Source organism: Triturus cristatus, chromosome 4_1, assembly GCF_964204655.1.
Source record: "Triturus cristatus chromosome 4_1, aTriCri1.1, whole genome shotgun sequence".
NCBI classification, from domain to species: Eukaryota; Metazoa; Chordata; class Amphibia; order Caudata; family Salamandridae; genus Triturus; species Triturus cristatus.
In genome coordinates, this window is record NC_140585.1 from 458624832 (window position 1) to 458648527 (window position 23696).

Genomic DNA, 23696 nt, shown 5'->3' on the forward strand with positions numbered 1-23696 from the left:
AAAATTCGACAACTGGGACAACAAAATAAATACTAGAGAAGGTGTTTTGGTGCACATCTCTATATTATTTTGATTGCTGATCTCTGTAGTAACAACAGTGAGAAATTGATTTATGTAAGAAATTAGGTTATTGGTTGGGGGAGCTCAACTCAGGCAACAACTAAAATCCTTGTCAAGGTGAACCACAAAAGTCAATAAGTTAACCTGTGCATAGCCCTCTGGTATCTTGGCACAAAAGCAGTCAGGCTTACCTTAGAGGCAATGTGTAAAGTATTTATGAAGCACACAAGCAGTAATTAAGTGAAAACACAATGTAAGAAAAATACCAAACCAATGCGGCAAAAAAGCTTACATTTTAATAAAGAAAATGATACCAGAATGACAAAAATGAATGCAGTAGAACTGGAAATAATGACTTTTAATTTTTTTTGTAAAAGCTGTGCTAAAAAACAAAAGTTAAACTGTGGTTATATGGCTTTGCTGGACTGGGACACAGTCACAAGTTCATTTAGACCGTGGTAGAATACAGACCAGATTCAGGGGCCAGGATAGTCACAGTGAGAATTGTACTGTATGTCCTTGATGTGAGTTCCTGCACCATTCAGTGTTGGTTCTGATCATGAGCTGCGCGGTGCTGCAATGCGAAGTCCTGCACCGAGTTGCATAATGTTGCGTCGGTTCCGATCAGGATGTGAGATGGCTGTGATGCAACATCCTGCATTGAGTTTCATCTCACTACGTTGGTTCTGATGAGGAGCTGCAAGGGCTGCAATGCTATGTTTTGCATTAAATTGTGTCACAGTGCATTGGCCTAATGAGGCCACTGATGAGGAACTGCCAGGGGCTGCAAAGCCATTCCCTGCATCACGCTGTATCGCACTGCATCAGATTTGATGGATCCACCCGTTAGGCCCCGGAGAAGTAAACTCTGATGACAGTCAGGGGTCCAGAACCTGGGGAAGCTACTCAGGACTCACTCCATCATAGGAAAGTAGGGCTATGGCAGGTCTATTTGCAGGTCCAGGCAGGTCTAGATGCAGCAGATGAGCTGGGCAGTTGCGGAGAGGCTTCTGGAGCTTTTTGTTTCCCTCACACAGGAGGTCAGCCAAATTACCCTTGAAGTCACTCTGGTTAGCCTGGGATGAAGGCAATCTGGTCAAGTCTTCTCAGACAGCAACGCAATCCTTCAGGCAGCAGGGCAATCCTCTGGCAGCAGGGCAGTCCTTCTTCTGTAACATTGACAGATCCACGGGTGTTTAAAGGGGTAGCTCTGGAGGTCAAATATTTTTAACCTGGTGATAGCATGTCCTACCCCTATATCTGGTTCTGCAAAGGTCTTCTCTCCCCCTGTTAAGGCTCCAAACTGTCTGGGGTGAAAATAGGCTGGCGTCAAGCTCCTTTGTGTATGATGGTGGCAAACCCTTTGAAGTGTAAGTGGGAGAGGGAACAGCTCTGCCCTCAGCCATTTTGTCAGTATGACCCATCCTGCCCACATCTAGTTCCTTTGTGCCACTATCTGAGAAGAATGCACAAACCCCAACAGCAGAGCCATTCACAGTCAGCTGCCCCGAGGAAACTGGCAGAAAGCACAAATGTAAGAACAAGAAAATTTCATCTCAAAAAGCTCAATTTTTAGAATTTGTGACTTAAAATCTAACATAACCAATAAATAGGATTTTTAATTTCAAATTCATATGAGTGTAAACATTTATTTCTATCTGCTCCTGTTGGACTTGGCCCTTCTGGCAAGTTCACCCCTAGAACTTTTTGCAGTATCCTAGCCTTTTTCCTGTGTTGTACTAGTGGTTTTAGGCCTCTAGGCGCTTTCACACTGTGTCCCAGTGGAAAGCGCGTGCGCTCTGTGTGGTTGAATGAGACTGACCTGCCCTCCCATAGGAATGCATGGGGGATCTGAGTGACCGTGCTAGTTCCTGATGCGTGGGGAGTGCAGGGTCGAGTTTGATATGTGCAAACTCGTGAGAGTGAATGCTGCGCAATGATGTGTGCGGCGTTACTGTAGCTAGTATAGAAGTGCCACTTCTAGACACTGGCATAAATGTGCAGTTACTGCCTGGCGTGTGATTGGCTGGTGTGCCTGGCTCCAGGAGTCAGGGTGGGTCTGCCCCAGTGGTGGGTGGAGAGCTCTGCAGGTTGATGAGTGGGAGGAGTACACCTAGGACCTGAATAGGGCTGGGCTTTCCCCACACAATGCTGGCTCCGCCCCCTGTGGTGCGACTGATGACCCTGGCCTATTCTGTGAATAGGGAGAGGGGCTGAGCAAAACAAAGTACTCAGGAACCAGTTGTATCTGGTTCGCCCCTTCCCTGCACCTTGAGACAAAGGATTTGGTGTATAAAAGAGGGGCTGTGACCCCATGAAAATGTTCTCGTTCTGACTTGAATCTGCCAGGGACGTGCTGCTGCTGGGGCCCAGGGGAAGGCTTGCCTCCCTGGGCCCTGCCCAGCCCCTGGATCCCTTAAAGACTTCTGGGAACTTTTGCTGCATCCTTCTAGCGCCTGGGAGCGCTTTGCCTTGGATTTTGGTCCTGAACCTAGCGCCTGGAGAGCGCTTTATTCTAATTTCCCCCAGAGAGAGGAGCTGGGGCTGTGCAGCGTCGCGCTGCTGAGGGTGAGAGAGATTCCCCCATGATGTCGGCCTCGCGGGTGCCCACCCCGCTTATGTGTATATTTACTGCGAGTGCCCACCCCGCGTTTCTCCAATACTGCGGGTGCCCACCCCGCACTGAGAAACCGCCAAAAGGAAAATCACCGCCGCGGCCCAGGAGTTGCAGCGACGTTGCCGGGCCGCTGCCTGCGGTGACCCGGAAGTAGACTAGTAAACCCTGGTTGCAGGCGGGGCCTCGCAACGAAGGCAGACCCAGGAAGTTGCCTGCGAAGTGATGCCGGGAAGGACGGGAGCCTACCCCGCCTTCCAGGACGTCCGGAGGAGGACGGGACCCTACCCTGCCTCCACGCACTCGAGGAGAAAGTCCCGGGTCCCAGGAGGGGGCCCGGGTGAAGCAGCGAGGCCGAGAAAGGACCGCGCACCGCTGACTGAAGATAACAGAGCCCTGGGGAGGAAGGCTCCAGCCAGCAGTGCCCGCACGAGGAGCAACGCCGGTGAGCAGCCTCTGCTTCAGTCCGGTGAGTGGGGGGGCTGAGTTAGGAACTCCCGTTGAGCTCCTCCGTATCCCGCCTCCCTGCCCTTCCATTTTGTTCATTCAGCTGCCCCACTTGCAGAGGGCAGCTGCACCGAGGGGGCATTATGATTCAAGAGCCCTGACAGGCTCCAACGACGGGGCCAACATTGTTTTAAGAGCCTTGAAGGCTCCAACACCAGGGCATATTTGTTTAAGAGCCTAGAAGGCTCCAACAAAGGGGGCATCCTTTGTTTAGAGCCCCGAGTGAGGCTCCAACATACAGGGGCATTTTATCTTGCTGAGTCCTAGCAAGGGACTCCAACGTTGGCCCCCCTCATTTGTTCAGAGCCCAGAGAGGCTCCAACGCAGGGCATATGTTTCAAAAGGCACAGTGGTGCCCCAGCATTTTCCCAGCTGCCCAGCACTTAGTGGGTAGCTGCTACGTTTAGGTTCTGGCGCGACCTGGACCCTAATGCGATTGAGGTGTTGTTGTGATGCACATATTAATGTGATGTGGTGCTAGGAAATGTACTGTGTATAGCATGTTTTGCGCACCCTGTGTTTTATACCTCTAAATGTGGTCATTTCTGCCTAGGAGGTTGTTTTACCTGTTTAGGGTGATGTTAGGGAGATTGTACTTCCCTTAGCGATGTACGCCCCTAGAGTAGTTATACTTAGGAGGTAAGGTCTAATGCGTCAGACTTGCGAGAAATTGCATAATGTGTTTATGCCCCTGTGATGGATGCAGGATAGGTTTTATACCTGATGCTAGTGTGATAACGCTGAGGTCATTATTGCGCCAGTAGTTACTGGTTGTGCTCTACAGTTACTTTGTGTTTCCATTGGTATATGTTCTACATTTACTATTGGTGATTTGTGCTGATTCTGACAGTGGTCCATGTGGCCCTGTCCCGTGTAAATAGTCCCTTGTAAAATTCTGCCCAGTGCCAGTTGGCACAGTGTAAATTGTGTGAATATTATCTAATGTGTTTTGGTATAATACAAAGGCTATTTTTATATATAACCTTGTGTGGAGTTTCTTTTGTGGTGGGCCTTGGGTGTTGTTGCTGGGTGCGCGCGCAAACGCTTTACACATTGCCTCCGGGATAAGCCTGACTGCTCGTGCCAAGCTACCAAGGGGGTGAGCAGGGGTTATCTTTGGCGTGTAACTCCCCAACCCTGACTAGAGTGGTGGTTTCTGCCTGGCTTTGGTGCAAGCTCTAGCCAACCAGAAATCCCATTTCTAACAGCTCCCAATCCAAACTTTATTACTTATTACATTTAATAAGGTAACCCAGAGTTAATCAATGGGAGTGATAGGCCTTATAACAGTGAAAAACGACTTTAGGAGTATTTCACTTCTAGAATATGTAAAAATGAAGTTCACATGTTTTTTTGTTTCAACAATTTTTATTAAGGAAAAGAAAAGAAAAACATAAGGCAATGACAAGACAATAGTTGGGTCCACAGTATACATTTACACACTTCAGAGCAGTTGGCGTCTAAGAAGCCCAGTACACTCCCTTTCGGTTTATCATAACAAGAATGTCCAGTACATCTACCATGCATCCAATACATAGATAGTCAAATGTGTAAACCAGAAATGCACGCCAGTCAGCATTCAGTAAACAAGCAACCACATTAGTCAGTTCCGGGTGAGGGCACATGAGCGATGTCAGGGATGTCCAGCAATGGATGCTGGTCACGGTGTAATTCAGCAGTGGGAGATAAACATATATTGCCTCTATATCTATTCCACTTCCCCCATTTGTGGTCCCATTTCCTAGAGCACCCCCTATTTTTGAATACATCCTTCTCAGCAATCGTTGTGCTGTCCATGTCAACTGCCCAATGGTCGGGCCACCTCCACCCTCCACTTTTGTGCGATATTACGTTTGGCGATGGCCCACCCCATTGAAACCCACGTTTTATCTGTTTGTGTTAAATCCGTGGCATCCCACACTTTTAGGAGACACAACTGGGGGGGGTCTTCAGAGGCTTACCTCCCACCCTCTCCATCTGCTTTGTAACCCTGATCCAGTATTGTCGCACTATTGAGCAGTCCCATATGATATGGAAGAAGGTTCCCGGTTGTTGGCACTGCCGTAGGCACAGGGGGTCAGCTCTTCTACCCAGTTTGGCCAACATCCTTGCATCTAGGTATACCCGGTGGAGGATCTTCAATTGGACCAGGCTCAGTCTCATGGGGATAGCCACTTCTTTAGGAGAAGCAAAGCATCGCACCAATCCTCCACATCTAATTCCCCAGGTCTGCCTCCCAGTGTCGCCGCAAGTGCAGCATGGGGTCTGGGCGGTTATTTAACAGCTTTTTATATGTGAGGGATATGGCTTTTTTAGGCACGGGGTCCAGTATCAACCTGTCCTCCAGCGGGGAGGACTTGGGCAGAGGGATATCCTTGGGTAAGGCAGCTGTGACTGCATGGCTAATCTGTAAATACCTGAATGTCTCAGTTTGTGCTAATTGATATTTGGACTGCAGGTCTGCAAAAGTGTCCAGTTTTCCCTTCACCCACATGTCTCCCACTGTCGAGATGCCTATCATGTCCCATCTGTCGAACCAGGGCATTTGCTGAGCTGACCCAGTATGTCTGGTTCCCAGAGCGGTGTGGCTTTTGTAAGGTTATTATGCCAGCCCCATTTCCTATTCACTCCATGCCAGATCTCCACCGTGCGAGCAGTGGGTCCCGTGAGGTTAAGCTTGCGAGGGTTTGTGTAAAGTGCCCAATTATATCCCCCTCGTCCCAAAAGCCATGGGTCTGTAGGTCTGTCGTCGTACTCCCCATGTACCCCCTTGTTGATTGCAACCAACTGGGATGCTTGATAAAAAAGCTGCATGTCTGGTAGTGCGATACCCCCATCATACCATCCCATAGTCAGTTTACTCATGTCTATGCGTGGAGCCCGACCATCCCACAGCAGCCCCCGCACCACGCTGTCAATACTAGCGAAGTAAGTGTCAGGAATCACATTGTGGGTGTTCTGCAGTGCATATAGGAAACGCGGCAGCGCCAACATCTTGAACAGTGCCGCCCGTCCCAGGAGGGTAAGGGGGAGGGATCGCCAATGCTTAGCATCAGATCGAAGTCGAGTCAAGCGTGCTAGCAAGTTTGACTCATAGAATAAAGTCGGATTTGGTGTAATATATATACTGAGGTACTCACATGTTCACTTTTTAAATAGAATTCACCCTGCCCAATGAGACCTTAGGGCCTACCTTAGGGGTGACATATGTATTAAAAAGGAAGGATTAATCCTGTCAAAAGGTTTATTTTGCCATGTTTTAAAACTGCACACAGGCTGAAGTGGGTGGCACAATGAGTGCTACAGGCCCACTAGTAGCATCTAATTTACTGGCCCTTGATACATGTAGTACCATTTACTAGAGACTTACAGGTGCCGCTAAGGTGGAATCCAATTTTTCCCTTTTTTGAAGGAGAGAGCACAAGCACTTTAGCACTGGTTAGCAGTGATAAAGTGCATTGAGTACTAATGCAGCAAAAATGAATTCAGCAAAACAGGAGGAGTGGAGGCAAAAGGTTTGGAGGAATCCATGCGAGCATGTCAGTCACTGTAGATATGTTGATATATTAAAAAAACTCTGCTGCTACACAATAAAGTATCATATTCCCTGATGTGAACTTATTAGCAATAGACACAGAAAAAATTCAGCGGTAAATAGGTGGCTTATTATTATTTTCCCAATTAAGGTTATACATTTGCTTCTGCAGAGACATATCTGCATGTCAGTGAGGCAGATGATTTTTATACTTATCAAAAATATAAGAAAACTGCTGTTGCATTTGGGATTTGTGAAATTCTGCTAATACTGGAGCTCTGGGCCCGCATTCAGGCCTACAAACCTCTTAATTTCATCTTGAATTGATGGGTAAGCATCTCAAACTGTGAAGGATTGTGCTAAATACTTGTTTTGGTAATGCTAAATACCTTTAGCGTAAAGGTTGTACCAGCAAGCCTACCTAGCAGCCCCAGTCAATTTGCCAGAGACATCAAAAACATTACACAACAAAATCCAAGAACTCTCGCATCCAGTCTCCTCCATTCTTACATTAATCTTTTCAAATCAAGAGGTTTCTGAACCATCAGTTCAGTACGTGAAATGCATTATGATAATCAATAAAGCAGTCGCCCCTCAAAACCAGAAAAGACTTAAAAAGAAGTGTTAAGTGCAGTGGTTCTCAAAATACTGTAATGAGAAGTGAAAAAACATCAAGAATTGTCGAGCACAAGAGATACCATTATCCATCAACAAGGAACTTAGAAAAATTGTTCAATGAGACCAATTAATTAAAAAAAACTGTTGTTTTAGAAATTTAATTATGGAAGCTACTTTTTAAACAACAGATAATAATCTAGAAAAAAATAGGCCTTAAAATGTTTTTGTTACTTAAAAGGCAACCCTCCTATAGTGGTGAATACAGTGAACCTCAAATACAGCTTGGCTAACCTCATTCATTCCTTCCTATTCCAGTTAACAGTCTCGCACTGCCTAAAACGAGGCATTTCATCTATTCCAAAACTGCAAACATCTGGAGTGCATCCTCAGGAGCCAAGCACTTATCCCACTGTCATACATCTTGCAAAAACCATAGAAAGTTACCACAAACACTTTACTGATGAAAACAATCAGCATCATATCAGATCAGGAAACAGCCTGCAATACTTGAAACCGTAGATAATGCACTCTGCATTTTTGGCAAGGACATACCTCTCTTCTATCCTGGAGATTTTGGCAGCTTCTGACACAGAAACGTATGACCCTTTCTTGAAAAGCCTTCAGAATAAAGTGAACGGCATAGGCCTTATCTGGGTCACTTCTTACATTGAAATCTGCTATCAGTGTATTAAAACAGACCAATTCCACTGGGATCCAACTGTGGGTCCGCCAACGCTCCATCCTCTCACTTTTGCTTTTTAATCTCTATCCGGAACCTATCACCTCCTTTGCAAGCAGTCCACAATCTTACATCAATTCTATGTTGAAGACATACAGTTTTATACGAAAATCACCCCCCTGGGTCACATTATACGCCTTGACCAGACTCTAAGGCACATTCAGTCCTGGATGGCCCTACATCGCCTCAAGTGCAATCTTCACATAATGAAGTTCCTCCTCATCAAGTCCCCAGTGCCTCAAACCCCGCTCAGTCCATTCAAAATACGTGGGTGGGTGCTTAGGAACACAAATGCTCCACCCCATGTAAAGCTTCCCCAGCCCATGTGTTTTTTAGAGCGGATCAGTGATACAGAAAGGAGTGGAAGGCTCCAATGTAAGTACTGGCACTAAATGTCCTAGGATGATTTTTTGACAACCAGGGCAGCTTTCCTGTATTGCTTTTTGTTTTGAACATACTTTTCTTTGATTTTAGAAGCAAGGTAATGAATTGTGTGTGTCCAAATAGTAGACAAGCCCTTTTAGTTCTGGCATTAGCCAAGACATTTTGATTTTATTGAAACTATATGAATTATGTACTTATGATGCTTTCAGCCATCCGTCTTTCTCCTTTGGTCTACTATTGAGTTATTCACATATGTTTTCTGCCCACTACAGCATACACTATGGGGTAGCGTGTCAGCCCACTTCAGCTGTTGGCTAAATTCAATGCGAGTGAACACATTCTGTCCTTTTAGAAAGCACACAGCCACACAATTAGTAGTTACATTCACTGCTATGGACTATTATCACTTTGTTTGCTTTATGACACCAAATAACCATTTAGCTTTAAGCCAATTTTTGGGGAATTAGCAAGCGACTGCAGCTTCCCTGGCAATGGAGTTTTGCAAAAACCCTGACATGCATTTACATAGCCAAAAGGTTGGCAGTCAATGGCAGACTTGTTAGCTTTGCCAATGATTGTCAAAGCATGTGACACAACTCTGCCCCATCTAGAGTTGGAAATGGGCGAAGTGAGGGTAAATAACGACTGCAGGAACCGCAAATTTGTACATCTATGAATAAAAAAGGTGAGGTGGCAGTACACCATTTGCATTTCAAAGTCGTGTTCTCTGTTTCAAATGCTTTCCCCTTTACATCTGTAGTAAGGAAATATATCACTTTATTATACAATCAACTCCATTTCCAGACCTGTACACTTCTTAAAACTACTCTCCATGTGAGACCAAGGGGCAGGGCCTTGGAGGGAATGGGACATTGTGTGTGTCTGTGCAGGGTCTACAAACAGAAACTGGAAACCTTCTCTGCACGGGGGTTTCCATCTCACCTTGTGTTTCACCATGTATTAGAACATTGGACTGTTGGGAGCCCCTTTGAAAACAATGGAGTGCTCCGGGCTTCTGCGGCCAGTAAAGGCCTGCAAAGCAACATTCCAATGTTGTTTTCAAAGGCCTCTCTGGACCCCGAGGGAATTTGAACCCCTCAAACTCCGAGAGGCCTTTGTTTTATTTGTTGGAACATTCTGCCCTCTAGTGGCAGAATGTTCCAATAGCCTTATAGCCCTTCGTATCTGGGCTATACCGGGTATTAAAGTCCCGCTCTCTTGTTAATGTCCCTCGCCTTCGGCTCGGGCCTTTAACGTAGGAGCGGGCCTTTATTAGCCGGTATAGCCCGCTACGGCAGGCTATAAGGCTATATTAGACCATTGGATTGTTGGGTGCACCATTGAAAACAGTGGAGTGCTCCTGGCTTCTAATGGATGGTAGAAGCCCTGATCTCCAACAATCCAATGTTTGTTCACAGCTCCTGCTGTGAACAAACGCCCTCACGGAGCCTGAGGGGATCTCAATACCCTCGGGCTCTGTGAGGCCTTTCTTTTACAATTTAGAACATTCCACTCTCTAGGGGCAAAATGTTCTAATAGACTTACAGCCTTCTGTAGCGGGCTCTACCGACCATTAACCCCTTCTATGCCCATGACGAGATAGTCTCGTCATGGAGCGCGGTTGCGCTGTGCCCATGACAAGACTATCTCGTCATGGACCCCGCCCACTAATGAAAGGCCCGGCACTGGAGGGGGAAAGGGCGGAGCACTCAAGGGGTTAAAGACCCACTCCCTTGTTAAAGAATGTATCAGGCCTTTAATGGCTGGTAAAGCCCTCTACAGTGGGCTCTAAGGCTGTAATATCAGCTCTTCACTAGGTGAGTGTGTGAAGGGAGACAATAGTGAGTGAAACACGACACTGTGTATATTGGCAGGGCCACATCTCAGCTCCATTTCATGCAGCCAGCACTGATGCCAGAGTGACTTTGTCGAGCATAAATTATCTTCCCGTTAAGACTTTATCTGAACAAAGCACAAATACATGTGCAACATCCTGGACTGCTGCTGTTGGCTCTGTGACGCGGCATGGGAAGGCTGATAAAAGTTCTCTAAAGCTTGCTGCTTGAAGTCGAATTCAAGCAGAGGAAGTGGAGGCCTCCCGCTCTGCACAGGAAGCAATCTGCGAGCGGCTCCTCCATGCCAGACTCCAGGCAGCGTTTAACTAACCACTGACAGCTCTGTAAACAAAGCAGCACAAAACGAGAGCAGCTTTCCCTTTTCTGGTAGTGTTTCCTCTTGGTCTGGGGGCTGCAGGATCGTCCTAGTGTAATGTTCGCTGCGAGCGACAGCACCCGAGTCTGAAAGGGTTCTTCAAACCTACAGCCACAGAAACGGACGGGCGTGCTAGATGGATTAAAGCATCGAAAGGTTGGTAACGGGCAGCTGTTTTTTTGGGAATGCATTCATGATGGCGTTCTTTATACTAGTTATTTGACATTTGTTTCTGGGTGGGCTTAAAACTAGGTTGTATTTAATCGACATCTTCAATTCATATTCTCTTTGTTTAGTTCTTCCGGTCTTTTTTTTTTCTTTTTTTCTTTCTTTTTCCTTTTCCATTTATCGAAGTATTTTTCAAGTATGTTTTTATGTCTTACTTTACTTGCTGGCGCATTCCCTTGTTTAAACTTCATCTTTAACAACAGTTTTTTTTCTCTTCTTAGCTACTCTTCTCTCTCCTCACTTCCTTTTTTTTCTTTTACTCCCTTCAATTAACTTTCTGTTTTGCTAGTTATTCTCACTGTTCCTTGATGCGGCTGCTTGTTTCTGTCTGGTTTCTTCTTTTCTCAGCAACGTTTTAGGAATCATCAAAGCTTAAACATAATGTATTTACATCAAATGAACATGCTCATATCCTGTCCCTTGCTTTAAAACCCTGAACTAATGTAAATTTAAAAAAAAAACGAAAAAAAACCATATTCCTGAATCTCAGTATGTTTTCCACACAATTAACCTAATGCATGCTGGCCTCCTTTTAGCAGAAACCTCCAGGAATTTAGGAAACTGATTGTTTGGGTTACTGACATCACACTCGTCCTGTTTTTGTTGCCTAAAGATTACTGTAAAACAACTTTGTTCGCAGTTCTTTCTGAATTGTTAAACATAGATACAGAAATACTAAAAGGAGAAGTATAGTTAGAAGGACAGAAATTAAATCAGACATTTATATATCCTGCTCGTTAGTTTCATCGCTGCAAGATGCAATAACTCTGCTGTTGGTAAGGAAGTGAAGTAGAGTACCAGAATAGCATTTTCAGAATATCATCTAACATGCCCTCATTTTTGTCGTAAAAACATTGCCTTAGTGGACTGACTAATGTAAAACCTACACCTAATATGCCAATATTTATGTAAACAATGTGGAGACACAACATTTGTCAGACAAACATTCTGCATACAGTAATAGGCCATACCACCTGCAAAAGTAGTCAACTGCAAAAATCATACTTCCACTCGTTTTGGTTATGTATTCTGATCAAACTAATTGTGGTTCCCTGTGAGACCACATCACAAGCACATATACCCTTGAAGACTTGCAGAAGTAGTGGCAAGTGTTCCTTCTTCCTAAATGGACTTACTTAACTTCTCAATATTTAGCACTTTTGTGTCGCTATGTGTCAGATATTGATAAGTATGTATTAACAATTTTTTATTTGAGACAGATTTAAATGTTTTCTTTCAAATTCTTTTTTGAAATGTTACTTTCTGCAAATTGTGTAACTTAAAGGGAACAAGCACATGCTTCCAGAACTAATTACCGCCTCTTTAAAGGTAGGTTCAGGGGCACCCTCAACTCTTCAGGGGCCACAAACTCTTGAGGGGTGTGCCCATTCCACCTCAAGGCCAGTCAATATCTGTGAGATATGGGAGACTTAGGGGCTCCATGTCACATTCTGCAGGGGGGCATCATTTTACCTTATGCCACCAAAGAGTACAACCGGGATCTATCCTGGTCCCATATTTTTCTGACTGTGCAGAATCCTCCTCTCATGTATGATGGGGCCTTACTGGGTCCAGTCAAATAGCGCCATCAGCTATTATACATCTATGTTTACTTTTTCTCATTCGGTACTAACCTCCACATCATTTATTCAACTTTGACATCTGCACAGAGGCCAGCTCATTTGTACTGCAATAAACATTGAGATGCAGGGCTCTTAGGCCTTCTTTGGTGCTCTTTCGTATTTTGATTCCACGCTGAAATTTTCAGTTATTCACTGTTGACAAATTTTTATAATTTTAGTTCTTTCTGTTTACCTAAAAATGTAATTTAAATCGGATTTTTTTCCTAGTGGCATATATAAAAGCGACCAGCAGTAAATAATTAGAAGGAGACAGTGGGGGCAACTAAAAGCATTAAGGGTTGGAGGACAGCCACAGACTCAAGGAGCACACATGTGCTAAAATAGGCAGGGACTCGGGCCTGACAGCATCTTTCTGCTGTCCCTCTTGCTGAGGTTGATGGTGGTTGGCCCTTTTGTTGTGTTGCATTGAAAGGGAAAGCAGTTTACTAATAGTTTGGTATAGATAGGGAGGAGAACAATAGTTGTTTGCTTGTTTATTTAGATGTTTTGTTTAGTGCCTTGATATACCATTGTGGTTGATTCCGTGGTCATTAAGATACTGGGTCCATGCAGATAAGGTTAACGGGTACGTGTTGGCAGATGGTATTCTCTTCATGGAGGACACAGAAGCCCCAATGGCAAACTCAAACCTGCTGCAAATTCTTAGGTACCATAGTTAGGTTGCCAAACAGAGAGTAGGACACTAGCAGATGAGTATAAGCTTCATCCTGAGTTCATAATTGTGGTAGAGTACTCTTTCCATAAAACAGTAAATATGGCCCTTAATGCATTATCTCAAAGACTCAACTGCACTTCAACACAACTATTTTGAATACAGCAGTAAAGAAAGTATCTCCACAATAGTTCTCATTTAATGATTTTGTGGCTTGGTTGACAGTAATGTTTGAACCTGACCTGGCAATGGAGATGCAGGATTCAGTATACAACTAGCAATATTATCCTAATGAAATTCTAATACGTGGTCGGACCATTATTTAATAAATTTCAGTATCAGGAAGGAACTCGAAAAATCGTGCCCTACGGGTAAATCTCTTCCCCGTAGTAGTTTTAGACCTTTCCCTCTGATTTCACCGGAGGCAATACAGAGCGCGCTGTGCCAATACCCTATCCATCTTAGCGGCCAGCCCGAACAGAATGTACTTTCCCTAGAGAATTGGCTAAATCAGCAGGTGCAGAAACTTGCCCCCTCTACTATAAAAGAAGCTAAACTTACTAGAGTCTCAGCCCCCTGGTTTACGACTACTTTAAAAACCAGCAAAAGTGCGTGTAAACATCTGGAACGAGTATGGCGTAGGCATTACAGTCCCTCAGATAAAGCCATTTATAGTCAAGCTCTAAAAGAACATTACAAGAAAGTTCGAGAGGAGAAAAAAATCGTTCCTTGCTACCAAAATCAAACAGGCAGCCAATAAAAGTCGAGAACTTTTCACTATTGTAAAAAGTTTCTCGTCTCCTTCTATCAGTCGCCCATTCATCCCCACAAGCGACTGGACCAAGCGGGTGGCTAGCTTCTTTCGCGAAAAAATTCTAGGTATTCAGAACTCTTTTAAAGCTTTAAACCCTTTGAGGGGGAGGTAGTTGGCCACAGCAGGGACGCACGTCTCCTGCAATTTCCTAATAACAGTCTTAATCAGTCTCTTTCTCTTATGAAAAACCTCATGTCTGGCTCACCCTCAGACCCTTGTCTGGCTAAAGTTTTGTCGTCCATAGCGGAAGTGATTAATCCAGCTGTCAATACTATTTTAAATACCCTATTGCTGGAGGTTCTTATGCCTCAAATTTGGAAAAGCGCTAAAATCCTCCCTCTTTTAAAAATACCTATGGCTGACCCTGACGAGATCAGTAATTATAGGCCTATCTCCCTCCTGCCCTTTTTCTCCAAAGTATTGGAGAAGTTTGTGAATGAAGTTATCACAAACTTTGTAGAGGCCAATAATCTTCTTCACCCCAGTCAGTCAGGCTTCAGAGCCAACTTCAGCACTGAAACTGCTCTGCTGGAGGTTGCTGAGTCGGTTAAAGCCACGCTAGATAGGGGTGGGAGCACAGTTCTGGTGCTACTCGACCTCTCCGTGGCCTTCAATACCGTCCCTCACAAGCGACTCTAGCAAAGACTTGAGGAGGGCGGGCTTGGAGGCTCGGTATTGAAATGGATGAGATCTTTTCTCAGTAACCGCTCTCAAACAGTCTGGGCACCTCCCTTTTCGGCAGAAATCCCATCCTTGAATGTGGGGGTCCCGCAAGGATCGATTCTCAGTCCCACGCTGTTTAATTTGTACATGTCCACTCTCGCCCTTCTCGCCGAGAAGCATGGCGCTATAATTGTGTCATACGCGGACGACACTCAATTGTTGTTCACGTGCGAGAAGGGCTCGGAGTTTGATGGGACCTGTATGAAGAACTGCCTCTTGGAGATTTTTTCATGGTTTAACTGTAATCAATTAAAATGTAACTCTGATAAATCAGAGATAATTTTTTGGGGCTCTCACTCACATGAAGCCTGGCACTCTTGGTGGCCACAGGACGTCTCCCCCACTGTCGGAGGTCACTTTGTGAAAAATCTGGGGGTCAAATTGGATTCTGCACTCTCTATGAAGATGCAAGTCCAATCTGTGGTAGGTACATGTTTTGGGACATTGAAAATGCTGACAAATGTCCTCCCACTTCTGCCAGTATCGCACTGTAATAAAACAGTGGTCCAGGCCTTGGTGATATCGAGACAGGATTATGTCAACTCGTTGTATCTGGGACTCCCTGAGTATTTACTGGGTCGTCTGCAGATCACCCAGATTATGGCAGCCAGGGCTATTTTCCTAACGAAGCCTAGAACACATAACTCTCATCTCTTGTCCTCACTTCACTGGCTTCCAGTGCAAAAAATAATTTATTTCAAAGCTCTTGTCCTGGTTTTTAAGGCTTTCCATGGGATCGGGGCCCCGTATTTAAGGGAAAGATTTCAGCCTTACTTGCCTCAGCGCTCTTTAAGATCTTCTACTCTGTGCCTGACCCTGACCCCAAGGGTCAGGCTCTCACGGGTAGGAGGAAGATCTTTTCAGGTAATAGTGTCCCGACTCTGGAATAACCTCCCTCCCTTGCTGCAACAGATCCAGGACCTTCTGACTTTTAGGTGGAATCTGAAGACGTGGCTTTTCCAGCTTTAGGTTTTTCTTGCACTGTGGCTGGGGGCGTTTGTTTGTCAGTTGTTGGTGGTCTTTACGTAGCGCCGGAACACTCTTTGGAGTAGCCGCGCGCTCTACAAATCCCAGTAAACAAAACATAACATAATAAACAACCACTAAATTGTAATTAATATTTAAATACTTCGCATTTAAAGTTATTGTATGGGACCATTTAAATAATTTCTGAAGAATTAGTTGCAGCATCCCTAGTGTGCCCCGGTGGGTGTCCCCAGTCTCATTGGCTAAAAGTTGCTAAGTTCTTCCAAGCAGGTCCTGGAACTGGGCATGTTAAGACAACACTGAACATCCTTGTTTTCAATGCCTAGTTACTCCTGATCACAGTTACATTTGGGCATGGACATAAGAATGGATTTTCTTCTCACATAGCATGTTAGGTGGCCCTTATCTAATTATAATTTCTTCACTCTTATTGGGCTTATTTTTTTTTATTATCAACTTTATTTATTGATATTAATAAAGACTCATCAGATGTACAGCAATAAATAGCAAATATTGGTGGGTTAAACATCAGGATCAACCTCCCGATACATAGAATAAGAGCGACCATGCAACTGAAATCGAATAGCCTGTCAATACAGCGAGTTTGAATCTTCCTTCTTTGTGTTTTCACCCTCCCCATATTCATTCTGATCACTTGGATTCATTACAGTATTCAGGAAAGCATTGCACAGCTCCCTTCATTGCCTTAAATACTCATCTAGGTTGTCATCTCTACAACTAGCTTTCATACGGGCCTCCTCTGCTAGTGTCCATTCGGGAACATGCCTCAACCTCAGGGGCATGTGTCCCATTCCATGTTATTGCTTTTCTGCGCCGTGATAGCACTATGATCAACTGCAAGAGTTTATTGGCTGTCTTACATTTTTTAAGTTTCCGGATGTGTGCCAACAGGCAGCCTAGCGGTGTCAGCTTCATGAGACTAGTGCCACTCTGCACCCTCTCCGCCACTTTGGCCCAAAAATATCTAACCTCAGGAAACCTCCAGGCTAAGTGTAGGAATTGTGCCCCCTCTTCTCTACACAGGGGGCAGGCATCCAAACGATTCGATGCAATGCACTGCAACTTCTCAGGGGTCATGTAGGTGTAGTGTAAGTATTTGTAGTGTATGAGTTTGAAACGAGCATTGCATGACAGCGTATGTGTGAGTGCACCCACTGCCTTCCACACCCTTTCATCAATGGGCTCCTCCATAACCGCATTCCATGTCGCAAGTAGAGTGAACCCTCATTGCATTGTAAAGGAGAGAGACTAGACGTCGCCCAGCACCACAGGTGAGCATTATAAATCCAGTGTTTGTGTTGTCTTTGGAATGACTGTTTACTTGGGCCAGGTTGCCTTAAACAGTCTGCAAATACGCTACATCCTCCCTCCTGCCATGCCTGAAATGACATATTGTCCATCATTGTCTGCACCAGAGCAAGTACCCACACTGATAGTTCCCGATAGAATGGAGCATGATTTAAGATCCGTTCCAGGAAACATTGGCAAATGCTTGCGGTCTGTTTAACTATATAAGCACGTCGTCAGGGATACCTGCCCCTTCCATCAAAGCCATTGGGAGCCTATCCGGCAAGACTCTTCCTCTCAATAGCTCTTTACCCAGTTGTCCCCTTCATCTAGCCACCGGGGAGTGTGCTGTGAAATAATAGAGGTTCAACCTAGGGGCCTCCAATGCCCCTCCTCGTACAACCGGTTCAGAGTGTCCAATGCCACTCTACTAAGGCAGCCAGCCCAATAGAGGTCCACTAGTATAGAGATCAGCTGCCTGAACACTCGCCTGGGGATAGGGCACAGCGAGTTTTGAAGCACATATAGATAACGGGGCAGCACTATCATCTTAGCCTCCGCCAGCCTACTCATTAAAAAGAGCGATAATGTATTCCAGAAGGACACTGATCGTCTCAGAGCATCCACCGTTCTATGTACATTGTGGTACAATAATTGCGTGTCCTCGATTGCCACTTATATACTCAGGTATATAAAATGTCCCATCTCCCATTACAGCCCCAGACAGGAAAGTCGCTCCTGAGGGAGTCCTGCCAACCTGGCCAGTGGGAAGAGCAATGATTTATGCTTGTTAAGTCGCATCCCCGAGTATGCACCAAAATCCCCCAATATCTGCAGTAGTTGCGGCACTGCCTCACGGGGCGAAGGCAACATAAAAGAGGGCATTATCTGCATACAGTGATATCACATGTGGGGTCCCACCCATGCAGATGCCCCACCTCTCCAGGTCCCTTTGTGCCCAAATCGCCAGCTGCTCGATTGCCAGCGCAAACAATAGTGGCAAGAGGAATCGGCCCTGATGCGTGTCCCTCTCCAGTAGCGACTCCTCAGACCGACTCTGACCTGCACGGACCCAGGAGCCTAGCGCTCTGCATAATAATTTGACCCAGCGGCAATACCGAGGGTTGAAGCCTGCCGCCCTCAAGATTTCTAGCAGATACCCCCAATCAAGAGAGTCAACTTATTGTACTTATTTAGAATACAGCAGGTGGCCCACTAACCTTTATGGCCGGCGAGACCATGGCATCCACTCATCTGATAGAAGAACGCTTTTCATATTCGGAGATCCATGCATGGCAAAAGAGAATTTCTGCCTACAATGGAACCTTTGCTTTGGTGGCACCATTGAAGGCAGTGAAGCTCTGCTGAGTGGGTGCCATTTCTGATGTTCCCACTCCCACAGAGGGAGTTTCTTACTGAAGCGCAAAGAAATCAATGGGGGTCATATTTTTTGCTACTTTTTCATGGCTACTAGGCTTTCCCTGATGGTCCGAAATATGAAAAATATATGTTGGAATTGCCACCCTAAATAGGCAGACCTTTTGTTTTACATTGAGCCATGGCCTTTTGGAGGATGGGCATTGGTCAAAGGTTTCCACTTGTTGAGACAGCCGAGGTTCTGCTAGAAGAAACCTGAGACTTCACCCACTTCTAAATGGAGCACGAGAGCCAAGAGTTTGGTGGGCAGGGCATCTGATGATATTTTGGCAGATATCCCACACCCACCAAGTCTAAATAGGTGCCATGGCCTTTCTAAGGACTCTTGTGGGTACTATCAGCAGTCATCATGCCACTGGTGGTCGGATAGTGTCCAGACTGCACTTTCTAGTAAACCAGCATGTGTAAAACAGCAGCTGATCGTCGCTGACGTCTGCATAGAGCATGTCATCACTAGTATCAGGGAGTACAGGAGCTGCAGATGACTCAGTGTCCATTTAGTACATTCTTTCTTCTAGCACAGTGCTTGAAAACTGTATCCTAATGTATTTCTCTGTAAGTAGTGGTCCCTGACATAGCAGGCAAAGAGGCTAGATACAGAATTGCAGGAATGCAGTTCTTGACTTGCAGTAGTCAAATCTGCCTGGTGTTGAGCTAGTCCTGTCCTTGCATCTTCTTTGTCATAATAAAGGCTATGGAAGAACTCATATTGTAGTGTGTAATATATAATTGTCAATGTGGCTAGTAACCTGATTTGTAGTGACTTGTAAATGGACAGCCACCAAAAACTAATGTCTATCCCCCCTGCCCTTCTGTCGCACATTCTGCCTCATTTAGAGTTGGAGATATCTGTTTTCACTGAGAATAGAACAGCCACCATCTTTGCCACCAGGAAAACATCTGGGACCATCTAAATGTTGGTAGAGACTGTGTTGGAAGGCAGGCCCTGTTTAGGGTGGATCTTTAAGTGCAATGTCTGTGGATTGGTTGTCCATGCTGTCAAGAAGACTAGCTGAGGGCACCATAGTGTTTTTGTATAGCAAAAGTACAAAAATATCCACCATTTGCTGAAGGAAACCTCTCAGCGCATCAGGGGCATATTTATTTTTCAAAGGACAGAGTACAAAGTAATAAATGTGTACACGCTGACCCAATTGAAAACCTTAGATGGGATAGCACAGCTACCACGTGGCTGGAGCTGTACCAGCAATGCTTCTGTTGATGGGCCAGCAGAGGCAGTGCTTCATTCAAGGCAGTAGCTAGAAAATTAAAAATAAAAACATAGCAGTAGCAAAGCAAGCAAACCCAACCCTCCTTTCAAGAGTTCCCTTCATGCTTTCATCATCCTCCTACTCATATATGCAGCCATCCTTTCATCCTTCTCCCTTTCTATTAATCTGTCCTTCCTTTCACTTTCTATCCATCAAACAAGCCCCTATATTCACCCATCCATGCATACATCCTTCCATCCATCATTCATTTATCCATCTAGACTTTCTTCCTTCCTTCCAGACATCCTTTCAGGTTTCCTTCCATCCATGCTCTCATCAATCCATTGATCAGTATATCCATGTATTCCTCCATTCTTTCAATCACCCATCAATTTTTTCACCCTACCATCTATGAATTCACCCTTTCTTTAACTCTTGCATCATCCATCCTTTCTCCAATTCATGTTCATTCTTTCACCCTTCTGTCCATCTTTTCATCCATTAACCCATCCATTCTTTCCCCTTTCCATTCATCCTTACTTTCCTCCACCCTTCCTTTCTATCCTTCACCTTATCATACTTCCTTGGTTTCGTGTTCCCTTCCTTACACCCCTCTTTCCTTCTTCCTTCTGTTCTTTTTTTGCGCTTTTCTTCTATCCATCACACTTTTTTCTTCTCTTCCTTACTTTTTCTTTCTTAACATTCTAACTCCTTATTTCCATCTATCCATTTTTATAATTTTCTATTTCCCCCTCATTGCACTTGGCTCATTTAGCAGCCACCACCCTCGCCTGTTTCATTGTATTCCCTGAAGTGTAATTTATGAGCATTATGCAGATGCATAGACAGAAGAGATAGTTCCAGTTTACTAGCCCATCTGGCTTAGTAGTCACACCTTGCTTCAGCTGCCACATTGGGATGAAGCGACGGAGGATTGGGTTTGCACTGTGTAAGACCTTGATGCAAATTCAAGTGCAAGCTGCAGACGAGTGGAAGGACCTTTATCTCGAATTGAGGCTTAACATCAACAGAGTCACAATATATCAATGACAGTGAAGCATATTTTTCCCTACTAGGATGACAGAGTGGTAGATTTTCAAACCATGAAAATCGAATCTTCTTGTTACAGCATGATTCGTTATAATCCAAAGTAGGTCAAAATAGCAAATGCAAAAACAACTGATTCAAAAATAGTCATATACAAATTGAATACTAGAGTTTCAACAGAGGCTATGGAAAATTAAGCAGCAGATGCCAGCAAGTGAAACTTCTGAAGGCAGAACCAAATGATGGTTTAATCAGGTAGAATAATAAATTTGCTAGAGAGCCAAACTCTGAGTGAGGAAAATTAAGCATGGAGTCTCAAGAGGGGAAGGGGCATCTGCTTGCGAAAGAGTAGAGAGGAGCACCTCATTCAGAAATGGACAGGAGCAATCTGAATTAGATTAACTCATCAAAGCATAGTTAAACATAGTTTAAACATCCAACCTCTAAAATAAAGTACATCCCCTTATGGTTCTCAAGAGTTAGGAACCAATCAAAATCTAGCATTTGTCAATAGAATGCCTGAGTACTCCTTCCCAGGCATCACACAAAAGATGCTCACAGCTGCATGGCCTTTAGAAGATATCTCGTACTGGCTGAAACATCATGGTCAGTCTTGGGCCTAGATGCATGAAAACAATTATTCAGTTACAGTGAAACTAGTAATAAACTATTTTCTTATGCAGATTAAAACAACTGAAAGCATTCGCAGTTATATTGGCTCCTGAAGTGAGAATAAAGAGTGAGATACCATACAGCAGCAAAAAGCACCGTTTTGATGTTAGCAGCAATTGTTTAACTGAGGCCTACATTTACTATGGCAAACTTAATGTGAACATACTTTAACCAGCTATAACATGGAAATCACACTTCAGATATGGGTATTAGCATAATTGTGAAGCAAAGCAAAAAGTGGTGACACCGCGTCAGTATTTCAGGCAACCACCTGAGTCCAAACGATCTCCTTAGTTTATAACCATGAATGGAAATAGAACATCAGGCTGGGTGGAAAGTTTTATCCTATAAAGAAAAATTAAGTGAATAAAACTATCTGGTAAAAATAGGGTAGGCAAGCACAGGTTTTCAAAATATTCAACCCCCTTTGTCCATTTCAACTTTGGGTTTTCTAGAAATTAAAGGTTTCCGCTAGCTTGTTCTTGCCTTCACAGTGCATGCTCCCATCCCCATTTGTTATATCAAGGAAACAACGGGTCCTGTGGAATCATGTGTGTGTACCACTGGACATGCTGTTGCACAATGGCGATATAAGGGTCAAAGTGATGTCAGAGAAAAAGGAGCCAAGAACACCAAATGTTTCATTAGATGCATATAAGTGTATTGCTCACATCATATACAGATTTTATACACAAAAATAAACGTAATGGTGCAAAGTGTCCCCAGTGTTACATGAACCAGACAGTTGAGTGACAAAGGTGTAACAATATATACAAGGTTTCAGGGAGTTATTTAAGCGACAATGACCATTTCTGAAATATTAGCAAATTTTCTGCAACTTTAAGCAATATTAAGTGCTGTATAAGTGGTTCGTTTTAATCAATGATGTCGCTGGGGGTCGCGTAACCCATTCCCATTTGGGCACAAATTGCACACTTTGTAAAACCCAATTTTACAGGGCGTTGAGGAACCATTCTGAATTCAAAGCTTGGAATGAGGGATACTGTGAGAATTGTGTTAAAATGAATGAAAGCGCGCAGGCATGGTCTTGTATTAATGATTGATGATTTATTCTTCAGTCCAAATCATTAGTTACATGTTACAGGAAGATGTTCAGGTCCTTGTTAATACCCCACCAGGAGCAGCGTCCTCGCTACTCAGCCACCTCTCATCAACTGATTCCTCCTTCCAATCTAAACCACCCTCAACATTCCATCTGACCTCATCAAAGGCAGAGCAGGCAGGCAGAGAACAGTGTAGGGAGAGTGCACTGAGAATAAGCTCATTACAACACATCTCCCCCCTTATAATTATTGAAAACAATCAAAATGTGTAATGGTGAAACAACACACACACAGCATAGGAGGATGCATTAATAGCAACTAAATAACATCACCCCCCCTGCTATAATGATCATATACAATAAAATGCATGAAGACAATTAACACACATTTGGTAGAAAAAAAGGATGCATAACCAAAACATTAAACACCATCTTTCCCCTTAATAATGATCATAACAAATTGCAAAGCTAGCATGAAAACCCATGCTACTACTATGGGTACAAAACACTACACCCCACAATGTACCCACTGTGCCTCATATTAAGGCACAAAACTGCGGCAGAACAGGGATCTACAACCCTAAGCTGCACAAACTAAAGCAAGACAGATCTATCACTAAGACAGATCTAAGACTGAAACTAAGTAAATCCAGGCTTACTTCAAAACGGGTACTCATAACCCAAGACAAAATGCAAGCAGTCTAAACCTCAAGACCCTCTCGCACAAACTATGGGTAATCCATAACCCAAAACCATTTAGGGTATCCTTTAACCCTAACAAACACAGGGTAACCTTAAACCCCAAAACACACCCAAAATCTCTTATGGGTAACTATAACTAGCAAATCAGGGTATCCCTCAACCCTAAAACACTCTCGCAGTAAACTATGAGTAACCATAACCCATGACAAATTTAGGGTATCCCTTAACCCTAAAACACACTCGCAATATACTATGGGTATTTATAACCCATGACCAACCCCCACGTCCTAGGGAAACAAAACCCTCCACGCAAATATCACCACAAAACACAGCTTCATAGGCATGGGAAGCAATCACAGCAATAAAAAAAATAACGACATGCAATAGTAAATTATTACAAGAGTGACCAGTGAGCGACTTCTCACCCGAGTCCCACGATGCCTCAGAAAAACAGATGCTTGCTACAATTAAAAGTCCACCTCTTGACAAGCAAAGACGAAAAGAAAACTTTAATGTGTCTGTGTTTGCTCGACAAAACCTT

At 44.3% G+C, this 23696-nt stretch overlaps 1 protein-coding gene across 10 annotated transcripts in view; it reads left to right on the forward strand.

Annotated features, from left to right (window-relative positions):
• CALD1 (caldesmon 1) overlaps positions 1-23696 on the forward strand; it is a 567652-nt gene that overhangs the window by 194422 nt on the left and 349534 nt on the right. For 4 of the 10 annotated variants that reach the window (XM_085652625.1, XM_085652629.1, XM_085652631.1 and 1 more), the window contains exon 1: positions 10515-10824. The exons of the other annotated variants lie outside the window; for them this stretch is intronic. The gene's annotated coding sequence lies outside the window, so the exon portion shown is untranslated. Of the gene's footprint in view, positions 1-10514; positions 10825-23696 lie in introns of those variants that run through there. 10 annotated transcript variants of the gene reach the window in all.